The 11,281-nt window shown below is 36.3% G+C and overlaps 1 non-coding gene across 1 annotated transcript; it reads left to right on the top strand.

The window, feature by feature from the left end:
- Positions 1-3,234: 3,234 nt before the first annotated feature.
- Positions 3,235-3,341, top strand: LOC124897522. The gene has a single exon (XR_007054234.1). It is a non-coding gene; the product is annotated as a small nucleolar RNA R71 (small nucleolar RNA).
- Positions 3,342-11,281: the final 7,940 nt, after the last annotated feature.

Raw genomic sequence — 11,281 nt, 5'->3', positions numbered from 1 at the left:
GTTTGATGGCAGTATGGTCAGTGTGAACAATAACCTTTATGCCTACCAAGTACGCTCTAAATTTAACAAATGCATGCACCACTGCTAACATCTCCTTTTCAGTGACTGTATAATTTATTTGGGCATCGTTCAAGACTTTACTAGCATAGTAAATAAAGCAAACTACCTTGTATTTTCTTTTCCCTAAAATAGCTCCTACAGCCACGTCACTAGCATCGCACATCAATTCAAATGGTAATTCCCAATCCGGAGAAAACAAAATAGGTTCTTTAATTGTTTTTTTAGCTTCTCAAATGCTTCTTTACAATCTGTCCTGAAATCGAACTTGGCCTCTTTTTGTAACAGCTTGCATATCGAGCTTGAAATCTTTGAGAAATACTGAATAAAACACCTATAGAAACCTACATGTCCCAGGAAACATCACACTCCTTTCACTGTAACTGGGTGTGGTAACTTTTTAATCGCTTCACTTTTTGCCCGATCTACCTTAAGTCCTCTGCATGACACTTTGTGGCCAAGGAAAATTTCTTCCTTTACCAAAAGTGGCACTTCTCCTAGTTCAACAACAAATTTGTCTTTTCATATCGAGCTAGGACTCGATCTAAATTCTGCAAGAATTTATCAAAAGAATCACCTTACACAGAGAAATCGTACATGAATACCTCTATAAATTCTTCCACCATATCCTAGAATATTACCATCATACATCTCTGAAATATCGCAGGCGAATTGCAAAGGTCAAAGGGCCTGCGTCTGAAGGCATAGGTATATGGGCAAGTAAAAATTGTCTTTTCTTGATCCTCAGGAGCAATGGTAATTTAATTATAGCCTGAGTAGCCATTAAGAAAATAGTAATACTTTTGTCCTGCCAACCTATCTGGCATCTGATCAATGAAAGAAATAGGATAGTGATCTTTTTTTGTGGCTTCATTTAGTATCCGATAGTCGATACAAATTCTCCATCTAGTCACCATACGAGTGGGGATTAGCTCATTTGCTTCATTAGTAATCACGGTCATCCCACCTTTCTTTGGGACATAATGTATTGGGCTCATCCACTTATTGTTTGAAATTGGATAAACAATCCCATTAACATGCCACTTAATAACCTCTTTCCGCACCACATCTTTCATCACTGGATTTAACTTGCATTGCTGCTGCACTCGTGGCTTAAAACCTTCTTCCAAATGTATTTTGTACATGCAAAAAGCTAGATTATTCCTGTAATATCAGACATTTTCCACCCGATCACCTTCTTCCTCCTTTTAAACACTGTTATTGCTTCCTGTACCTGTATATCAGATAATGCTGCAGACAAAATAATAGGTAAGGTGTCATTTTCACTAAGGTAAACATATTTCAAGTGAGGAGGAAGAATCTTAAGCTCTAATTTTGCAGCTTCATCAATTAAAGCTTTAGGGATGGACTAATTGGCCTATTCAATGGCTCAAAAGGCAATTTTCTTATTTCAATGAGCATCAAATTCATAACTTGGACTAATGTTAATGCTTCCACATCTCTATAAAGATCGTGACCTACCAAATCTCGCTCTAAATGATTATATGAAAATAGCAACCTTTGATCAGACTCGAGAATGATAACAGATATAGCCGACAACTTCTTATTTATAGCTGGCAATTTTAGCACTTTGTACACATCAAAATCCTTTACTTTATGATGTGCTCTCATTGTCATTTTCCCTGCCAATATATCAATTAATAATTATCCTGTTGCTAAGAAAGGTCATCCTAAAATAAATGGAACAACAGGATCAACTTTAAAGTTAAGAATTACAAAAATCCACCCGAAAGATTAAGGATCCCACTTGCACCAAGACATCTTTGATAATACCTTCAGGCCTAGCAAGGGACCTATCTGCCAATTGCAAAACAATAGCAGTGGGATTGGGACTCCCAAGAACTATCTTCTGGTACCATGATGTGGGCATAAGATTGATGCTAGCCCCCAAATCACATAATCCACCAGCACTAATGGTATGTCGGATGGTAATATGCAAAGTGAAACTACTTGGATCCTTTAGCTTTATGGGTAATTTGTTTTGAATCTTGGATGTGCACTCCTCAGTAAGTGCAACTGTAGCATATTCGATCAACCGGTTTTTATTTGCAACTATATACTTTAAGTATTTCATATATTTTGGCACACTCTGTAGAATGTCAATAAGAGGAAGATTTACATGAACTTGCTTTAGAAGATCTACGAACTTCTTATAACTTGCCTCTTCTTGATGCTTCCTTGGACTTTGAGGAAAGGGTAAGGGGAGAGTCTTCTTCTGTACATGAATTTCATTACTTTCCATTTTTTCCTTAACTTCTTTCTCTGCATTATCTTTGGAACCGTTATCAGTGACTGTTGGGCTCACCTGTTCCTGAACTGTCTCCTTAGTTTGTAGCCCACTTCTTGTTGTAACCGCATTCACCTACTTAGGATTTGTCTCTATATTGCTAGGTAATGCTCCTTGAGGTCTTATATTCTGTGCTCCTGCAATTTGATCCAGTTGCAACTTTAGATTTCTAGTAAGAAATTATTGACTCTTCAACTCCGTTGAAAACTATGCATATTGAGTCTTTATTTCTGCTGCAAACTATGCCTATTGAGCCATAAACTGCTTCATTAACTCCTCTATATTGCTAGCTTGAGCAGTTACCTGATTATTCTAAGCCAGCTATTGATTTGGTTGAACTGGTCCCTTGAACTAGTTTGCATTTTGTGCCTAATTTCCACCCCATGAGAAATTGGGATGGTTTCTCTAATTAAGATTATACGTGTTACTGAAATTCTGCTTTCCTTGACGATTTGGATTTCCCATGTAGTTGACAAAATCTAGATTAGCCATACAACCATCTGCTACATACTCACCACTTCCATAAACCTCACACCAAGAATTTGCCGTTTGGACTGCATTAGCTGTGGCTGCTATTTATGTAAATCCAAGCTTTATGTTATTAAGCTGAGTAATCATACAATTTTACATGGCTGCAATCTGTGCTTGTAATGCAGTAAACTGCTCTACCTCCAATACCCCTGCAACCTTCCTAGAAGTACTCCTTGAATCAGCATGCTAGTTAGGATTCCCTTGTGAAATCCTATTCAGCAGTGTGTACAATTCTTCATGTCTTCTCAAAAGCCTATCCACCTACTGCTAAATCCAAGAGAATCTTCGTGTGTGGCTCCAATCCCCCAATGAAAGTATGAACAAGAACATCATTAGATTGATGATGGTGAGGGCAATTTTTGAGCATACCCTTAAATCTCCCCCAAGCTTGGTAGAGATTCTTTCATTTTTTCTGTCTGAAACTCAAGATCTCACTCCTCAAGCGTACAATAGTCATAGATGGAAAGAATCAAATAAGGAACTTCCGAGCTAGATCTTCCCATGAATTACTGGAGAGTGGTGGTTTAGCATGCAACCACCTTTTTGCTTCCCCTATTAGAGAGAAAGGAAAGTGTGTCAATCTGACATAATTATAAATCACCCCTTCAGGAATGTAAGTATTGCTTATTTCTAGGAAGGTCTGTATGTGCTGCTGTGGATCTTCATGTGAAAGGCCATGGAATTGCCTCGCTAAATTCAACAATTGCACCATATTCTTCTTCAATTCAAATTGACCACCTGGTTCTGGTTTGCAAATACTATTCATCACATGGTTCGTGAATGGGATTGCCACTTCACGAACAGGTTTAGCAGCTGGTTAAGTAGGAACAACTGGAATAACCGGAGGTGGGACATTTCTGGCATTTGGATCGACTGGTTCATTTCTTTGTTCAACCATTCTTCGCCTTTGTTGAAATATCTATTCTGGTTTTGTAAAGTCTCAACCAATTCTTTATCTCTCGCCAGTCTTTTATTCAGCTATGCCTGCAAAAATTCAGCTGCTAAGATCAAGTTGTTCACACTTAAACTTAATATCAAAAATAAAAAATTTAGCAATTTACTAATTATATTAGTCCCTGACAATGGCGCCAAAAATTTGTTGCGACTCAGATGCACACACAAGTGCAAGTGGCCATACAAGTAATATAGTGATTTAGACAACCAGATATCGTTCTCATGAGGACTAAGCAACAAAAAATTTAACCAACTTTTAGTTTTAGACAATGAGTAGTAAGTGTTGTAAAGTATCAAGATGGTTTTGAAATTAAGAATAAAAATGTAAATTATTAACTAAGAAATTAAAGTTTATGACTAGTGCGAAGCAAGCAACGGTTGTAAATAGTAATGATATGAATTCCAGGGTTAAAGCTTTTTAAACAATCATACAAATTTCTATTCTTATAACATTCTAATTGGTTATCGGGTTGTTGGTTCACAAGATTTACGCTACGATCTTGGTCTCCCAACCTCAAATATTCTATCTATGGAATGTTGCAGCTACAAATCCCGCAGAGATACAAAAATTGTTCCAGATTCATAAAGTTATCTTCTTGTAATTGAACCAAACAAGGCTTCTAGGTATATCCCTATCCTAGATGCTAATTCACATCACGATTCTCCTCCCGGATCCACATAGAAATATAAATTTATTCTAATGGTTGCCACTCATCAAAATAGTAAGCTCAAGAAATTAAGAACAACCCATATGATAATTCAAAAAGAAATACTATAAAGAATATCGAAGAGTAATCATGTTCTTGGCATCAACCTCAGAAAAAGGGTATTTAGCCACTCATGTTTGAATTAAACATAAAAAATAAGTAATTAATCATACCCAAAATTAATCTTCAAGTAAAGAAGTTCAAAACAAATAATAAGAACTTTAATAGAGAGAATTCTATGCTGTTTCGCCGCTGCTACGCTGGAAAAAAGTGTTTAGAATTCTGCTTATATGTTTCTTTTATACTTGGGAAAATTTCACCAGATCTACACGCTTGATTCGATGAATTGCTAATCGCATCATCCCAGCCAATGCATTGCGTCAACATTGCATTGATGTACTGTATTTTTCTTTAAAAATCCGACTAAGTCAACTTCTTCAACACATGATGCGACGCGTCGACATCGGTCATGTCACTGGAATTATCATCTCAAAATCTGACTAAGTCTAAAAAATTATGCATCGACGCGATGTATTGACTTTGCATCGATGCACTGGAAGTTGCTTATAACTTTTACTAGTCGACGCTACACGTCAAGATAGCGTTGTGTCACTGGAATGTTTCTCCATTTCTTCTCTTAACCCTCGTAAGTCCTCAACTCCTTTCTTTTATCCTTGCTCTCGTGCATCTCCACATGTTCTTAGACTTGATCAACATGGTCTTGCACATCTTCATGATATATATCCAATTTTCATCCAAATCCATGGAAAATTTACCCTGTATCTTAAATCACATCGGTTAGCCACGAAACATAATTTAGCTTAAAATTCAATATAATTAACACAATTTTTATTCTCAAAACATGTCCAAATATGGGTAAGTAATGGTGTTTGGACATATAAATATGCCCAATATCACATATCCATATGGTACGTTTGCATTCAAGAGGATGCCTTTCAGACTTTGTAATGTTCCTGACACTTTTCAGCATTGTATGATGTCCATATTTTCTGATATAGTGGATGATACCTGTTGCGCCCAGGCACACACCCAAGTGTACCTGGTCTCACCAAGTGTTAAAGTGGCCCTTTAGAAGCCAAGTATTGATCATACAGGGACAAGTGTTAAACAATTATTAAATTTTAGTTTGACTATTGAGATTAAAGTGGTTTAAAAGTAACCGAAAGAGTTTTAGAGTTGTAAACTAATGTAAAGTAAACATTGTGGAAAAGTAAAAGCTTGGACAATCAATGAATAGAAACTCAGGGTTAAAACACTGTTAACAATCATACTATGCTATTGAACTTCGCTGGTTAGATTACTTTTCTTGGTTGTTGATTCACTGGGTTTATAGAATGATCATGGTCTCCTTATCCTCTAATCTTCTACCTAATTGGACATTTCAACTACATCATTGAGCGGAGATTCCATAATCCATTTAGATGTATTAAAATATCATCTTTCAAGTGAACCAAACAAGGATTCTAGGTATATTTCTATCCTAGATGCTAATTCAAATTCCTTATTTTATAACAGAATAAGAACCTTACTCTATTTACCCCCATGTTCTATCCTCTTATTCCCCTTCTACAATGGATGTATTCTAAGGGTATATAATACTTAAAATAGATATAAAAAGGATAAATAAACAACCAAATGTGATAATCAATCAAAACCAAATCAATTCAATGCAATAGAAATTATGTTCTTGGCCCTAACCCCAGAAAGTGGGCTTTTAGCCACTCATGGACATACCGTAATCAACATAAATAAATACAAGATGAAATCCATAAATAAACTAATTTAAAAGAAGAAAAACCTATTTAAAGTGTTTTTCATCCCCTATCCAAGTTTCAAAGCCGTCCAAGTTTTATAATATCAAGTTCAAGTGTCCCATTTATAGGAGGACAATTTGGCTATTGTGGGAATAAGGTGTACGCCGCAGAGCTTATTCCATGGTAATAGGGTGTGAAACACCCCTAATATTCCCATAGGACAAGTTTATGTGCCTACCTATATATTTCATGGGAATAGGGTGTTCTCCACAGGGCTATCCCTATACCTTCACTGGAATTTACCTTGTAAGCCATATCCATGTCTTGTGCACCTGTCCTTCCATCCCAATCCTTGTGGTATTATTTCCACTTGACTTAAAACTTGTTTATCATCCATATATCATCACAATAAACTCACAAATTATCCTATATCATCAAAAACCACGGATTAGAGCTCAAAATAACATATCATTCAAGACAATGAACTAGAAAATTAAGCTAGGAACTAGTTTTGTGCATTTCGATCTTTAACTTCTTGTTCGACTCTCGGCTTGATTAATTTGAACCTTAAACACTATAAACACGTTTTTAAACACATAATTACACAATAATAACCTTAATAACTTATTACACTAACTAGAATTCATCGAGATCAACTAGAAAACACCTAGCTCAAGCTCGTAACACTAGTTTTCTCATTTGAACTCTAAGTGACCAAATTAAGTACAAGCTGGATTGAACCACACATTAAACATTGTAATTAAGTACTTAAGCACTTGGATGCTAAATTATATAATCATTAACACATTAATAACACAAGTTGTCCTCAAAATAAGGATAAATAAACTCTAATAACAACACTGACGTACGTAAATCCACCTTAGATCACCACCCTACACTTAAAGCCTTGTTCATCCTCAAAAAACTCTTTAATATAAGAATAATAACAAGGGGAGACTCTACACTTATACTAAAAGCTAGATACTCAAGCTAATACTACAATGACTACACAGAATTCAAGTTCCTACACTAAGCATGTTACAAACACAACTGAAAGTTCAAGAATACTACTCCAAAACATCCTAGACTCAAGAATTAACTCGCCTAGTTGGAAAACTCATACAAATTGTTCAATCAAAGACATCATATAATTCACCCAACTATAATCAAAGATGTCCCCTCACTCTGAGAGAGTTACCCATAGTCACTCACATACATAGATGTAGTTTATAATAGAATGGGTACAAGAATCAAGTTACACTCACTCTCACAAGGAATTCACAAGTTACACAAGATGAAAAATAGGCTTTCCCTTAGTACTCCACTAATACTAGAATGATGAAGCTTAGCATCAAATAGGTCTTTAAGTGTTGTATTATAGGATAAGGGACAGGTAAGAACTATTCTGGCCAGTAATATTGACTATCTTCCCTAAGCGCTTTAATGCATCATACTTTTTCATTCAATTCACCTCTAACAACCCATTTACACCACTTTTATCTACCTCTATCTTTTGTTTTGACCCATCTCATTAAGATTATTTGCATACACTATGGTGGGATTATTTTATATTCATTCATGATTCAAGTTTACGCTTCTTCACACCCACTTTAAGTTACACACACCTATGATAACCAGCCTCAGCTTAAGAAATTTGCCTTAGTTGAGGTGCATAATTTCCTAAGAAGACCAGTGCTAAAATAGGTTCATTGTAACACAACTAGGCTAAAAATGGGAATTTCTTTAGCACAAATTTCTCTAACTCCCAACCACAACAAATCAATTGCAAACACTAATACCTATTACCTTGGGGCTTTAATTTCACCTTTCTCCTACTTGAATTTCAAAACACCTTAACTCAATTAATTTTTATACTATAGCGCTTAGGATATTTGGATCAAATTAAGGTACATCAAAGAAGAGGATACAAGCTATATATAAGGATACCAAAGAAAACAAGCTAAAGGCTCAATGGGGTTAACTAGGATTATGCACAAGGGTAGGTCAAAAAAAGGGTATAAATATGGCTATCGAAGAAATGCCAATATCATTTCCTAAACTCACACTCTTTATTTCTCTTTGGACACACACCAGGAAAGTTCTATACTAACATACAACAAGGAATGCACAACAACCTCACATACACATGGCATTTGCTCAACTAGAGTAGTATCATTATAGAATCTCAACCAAACAATCACACGAATTCAGTATTAAGACAACAAGTACAAGAGTCAGAATCATGAAACTAAGAGTCCCAAAAGTAGTAATTCATATAATCAACATGATTTTTACAGCTAAATTAAAGCACTTGCATCATGCAGTCAAATATAGCACCAACAAGAACATCCCACTTATTCCTAACATAAATTTTTTTAAAATTACGCCTAAAAATGGGAATTTTCCCACCTCACACTTAAAAATCTACTTTGTCCCCAAAGTATACTTAAAAGTAGGGATACAAATACTCCCTGAGGCCTCTAGGCCTAGATAGTATCATATTTATGCATTAAGAGGGTCTGAGGATCCCACACTTAGTCTTCACCATGCTCTTTAGCTTAGGTTTTCCGGCACTCAGACTTTCCATCAACCTGTGACTCAACATAAACAAAAACTAGTGTAGTAAAAAACTAAAATACTGAAAACAAATCCTACCTTAACTTGGTTGCCTCCGAATCAGTGCTTGATTTAGTGTCGCGATATAACCCAATCTTTAACTTATCCATTTTCCTTTATTCTCTTTCTTCTACTTAGAGGCCATCTTCTTATTAGTTCTTACCTCTTGAGTATGCACTCTCAAGGTCAATAGCTTTATCAATAATAGCTTTCTTAGACTCATCAATCTACATTATTTTAGGCTGGGGTGGTTCTATCTTGGGCCGCTTAATGAGAAAGTCTAAAGAGGTCTTTTGTGGGCTAAACTCCACAACCTCGTACTTATCCCCTTCAATCAATGTAATCATGCACATATCTTTGTAGTGGGATAGTGCGTTGAGTGGTTTGTACACTTTGAAAATTACCTCTTCATCATCCAGCCTTATTGTGAGCATGCCCTCTCACATCTATCAGTGCTCCTTCTATCGCCAAAAATGTATGTCCTAAGATGATTGACACTTTTTCATTTGCCTAAAAATCTAGAATAATAAAATCAATAGAAATAATAAACTTACCAACCTTGATGAGAACATCCTCAATGATTCCTTTAGGATGAGCTAGGGTCCGGTCTTCCAGTTGGAGTATCACAGAGATCGATCTCGACTTCCCTAAGACCAAAGTGTTGAACAAGGAGAGGGGTGTCAAATTGATTCTTTCCCCCAATTTACTAAGTGCGTAGACCACCTCAACGTTGCCAATTTGAATAGGGAGAGTAAAACTTCTAGGGCCTTTGAGCTTTTTGGGCATCTTCTGCATCACCACAAAACTACACTTCTCATTGAGTGCTACTGTCTCAATATCCTGCAGCTTAACTTTATTAGTCACCACATCCTTCAAGTATTTAGCATACTTGGGCATTATCTGCAAAACATCTAAAAGAGCAAGATTAATGTGAAGCTCTCTAAATGTATCAAAGAACTTCTTGAAGCACACATCCTCGTTTACTTTTCTAAGCCTCTGTGGGAAAGGTAGTGGTAGTCTGTGCTTCACCTTTTCAGCAACTTTAGTTTTTGAGTACTCAAACTTTCTCAAATTTTCAAAAAAAATTTCATCTACTTGCTTAGGAATGATCTTTGCATCTACCTCCTTAGTTATCTTTAGAGGTTCTTCATTTAGCTCTTTACCATTTCTTAAAGTGATTGCCATTACTTGTTTAGGAGATTCAGTATCACTTGGCAAACCACCTTGAGGCCTAGTATTTTGCGCTCTTACTATCTGAATGATCTGCATCTCCAAGTTCCTTATAATAATCTTTTGACTCTTCTATCTTCTGCTAACTATGCTTGAGAAGTTCTAAGTTGTTTCAACATCTCTTCCATATTGTTAGTTTGAATCGTGGCCTGATTTACTTGAACCTACTATTGCTGAAACTACTATTGTTAGTTGTTCTATGATGGAATTGGTGGCTGAGTTTTCCACTTTTGATTGTAGTTGTTTCCATAATTCGACCTTTGAGCATTGCCTACAAACATCACTGACTCAGGATTTGCACCACACATAGTTGCATAATGACCACTGTTTCCATAAACCTCACACTAATTATTTGTATGATGAATTACATTAGCTATTGTTGCAGGTTGTGTAAGCCCCAATTTTATATTGCTGAGCTGAGTAGTTAATTGATTCTGTAGTGTCTCAATCTGAGCTGATATAGAAGTAAATTGGTCCTCCTCCAACACCTGCAACCTTCTTTGGGGAACTTCTTGAGTCAGCATGCCACTCAGGATTCCCTTGTGTAATCTGGTTCAACAAGGTGTAGCTCATCATACGTCAATTCCAATGCTTGACTAGCTGCAACTGAATCTAGCAAAATTTTCATGTTATGATCAAGTACCTCAACAAAAGTGTGAGAGAGTACCTCATTGGATTATTGATGATGTCGACAGTCACAAAGAAGAGCTTTGAACCTCTCCCATGCATGGTATAAGTTCGCATCTGCCCTCTGTTTGAAGCTCACAACCTCACTGCGTAGTCTTTCCAGATGGAAAGAATTAGATGAGGAATTTTTGGGCTAAGTTATGCCAAGTTGTGATTGAACTTGCCGTCTTAGCGTTCAACCAATTCTTTGCTTCCCCCATTAGTGATAAAGGGAAAAGTGTCAGTCGAACATAGTTAGTTGACACACCCATAGGATGAATATGTCACGGATCTCTAAGAAGTTCCACTGGTGAACTTGTGGATCTTTATGTGAAATCCCCATATCTATCCACTGCTGATCAAAAGATGCGCCATTTTCTGTTCTAGCTCAAATTTACCTCCAGAATCTGGTTTTTTGAAAAAAGGGGGTCAAATTC

The sequence above is a fragment of the Capsicum annuum genome, chromosome 3 (genome assembly GCF_002878395.1).
Source record: "Capsicum annuum cultivar UCD-10X-F1 chromosome 3, UCD10Xv1.1, whole genome shotgun sequence".
Taxonomy (NCBI): domain Eukaryota; kingdom Viridiplantae; phylum Streptophyta; class Magnoliopsida; order Solanales; family Solanaceae; genus Capsicum; species Capsicum annuum.
This window is presented reverse-complemented; position numbering and strand designations above follow the sequence as displayed.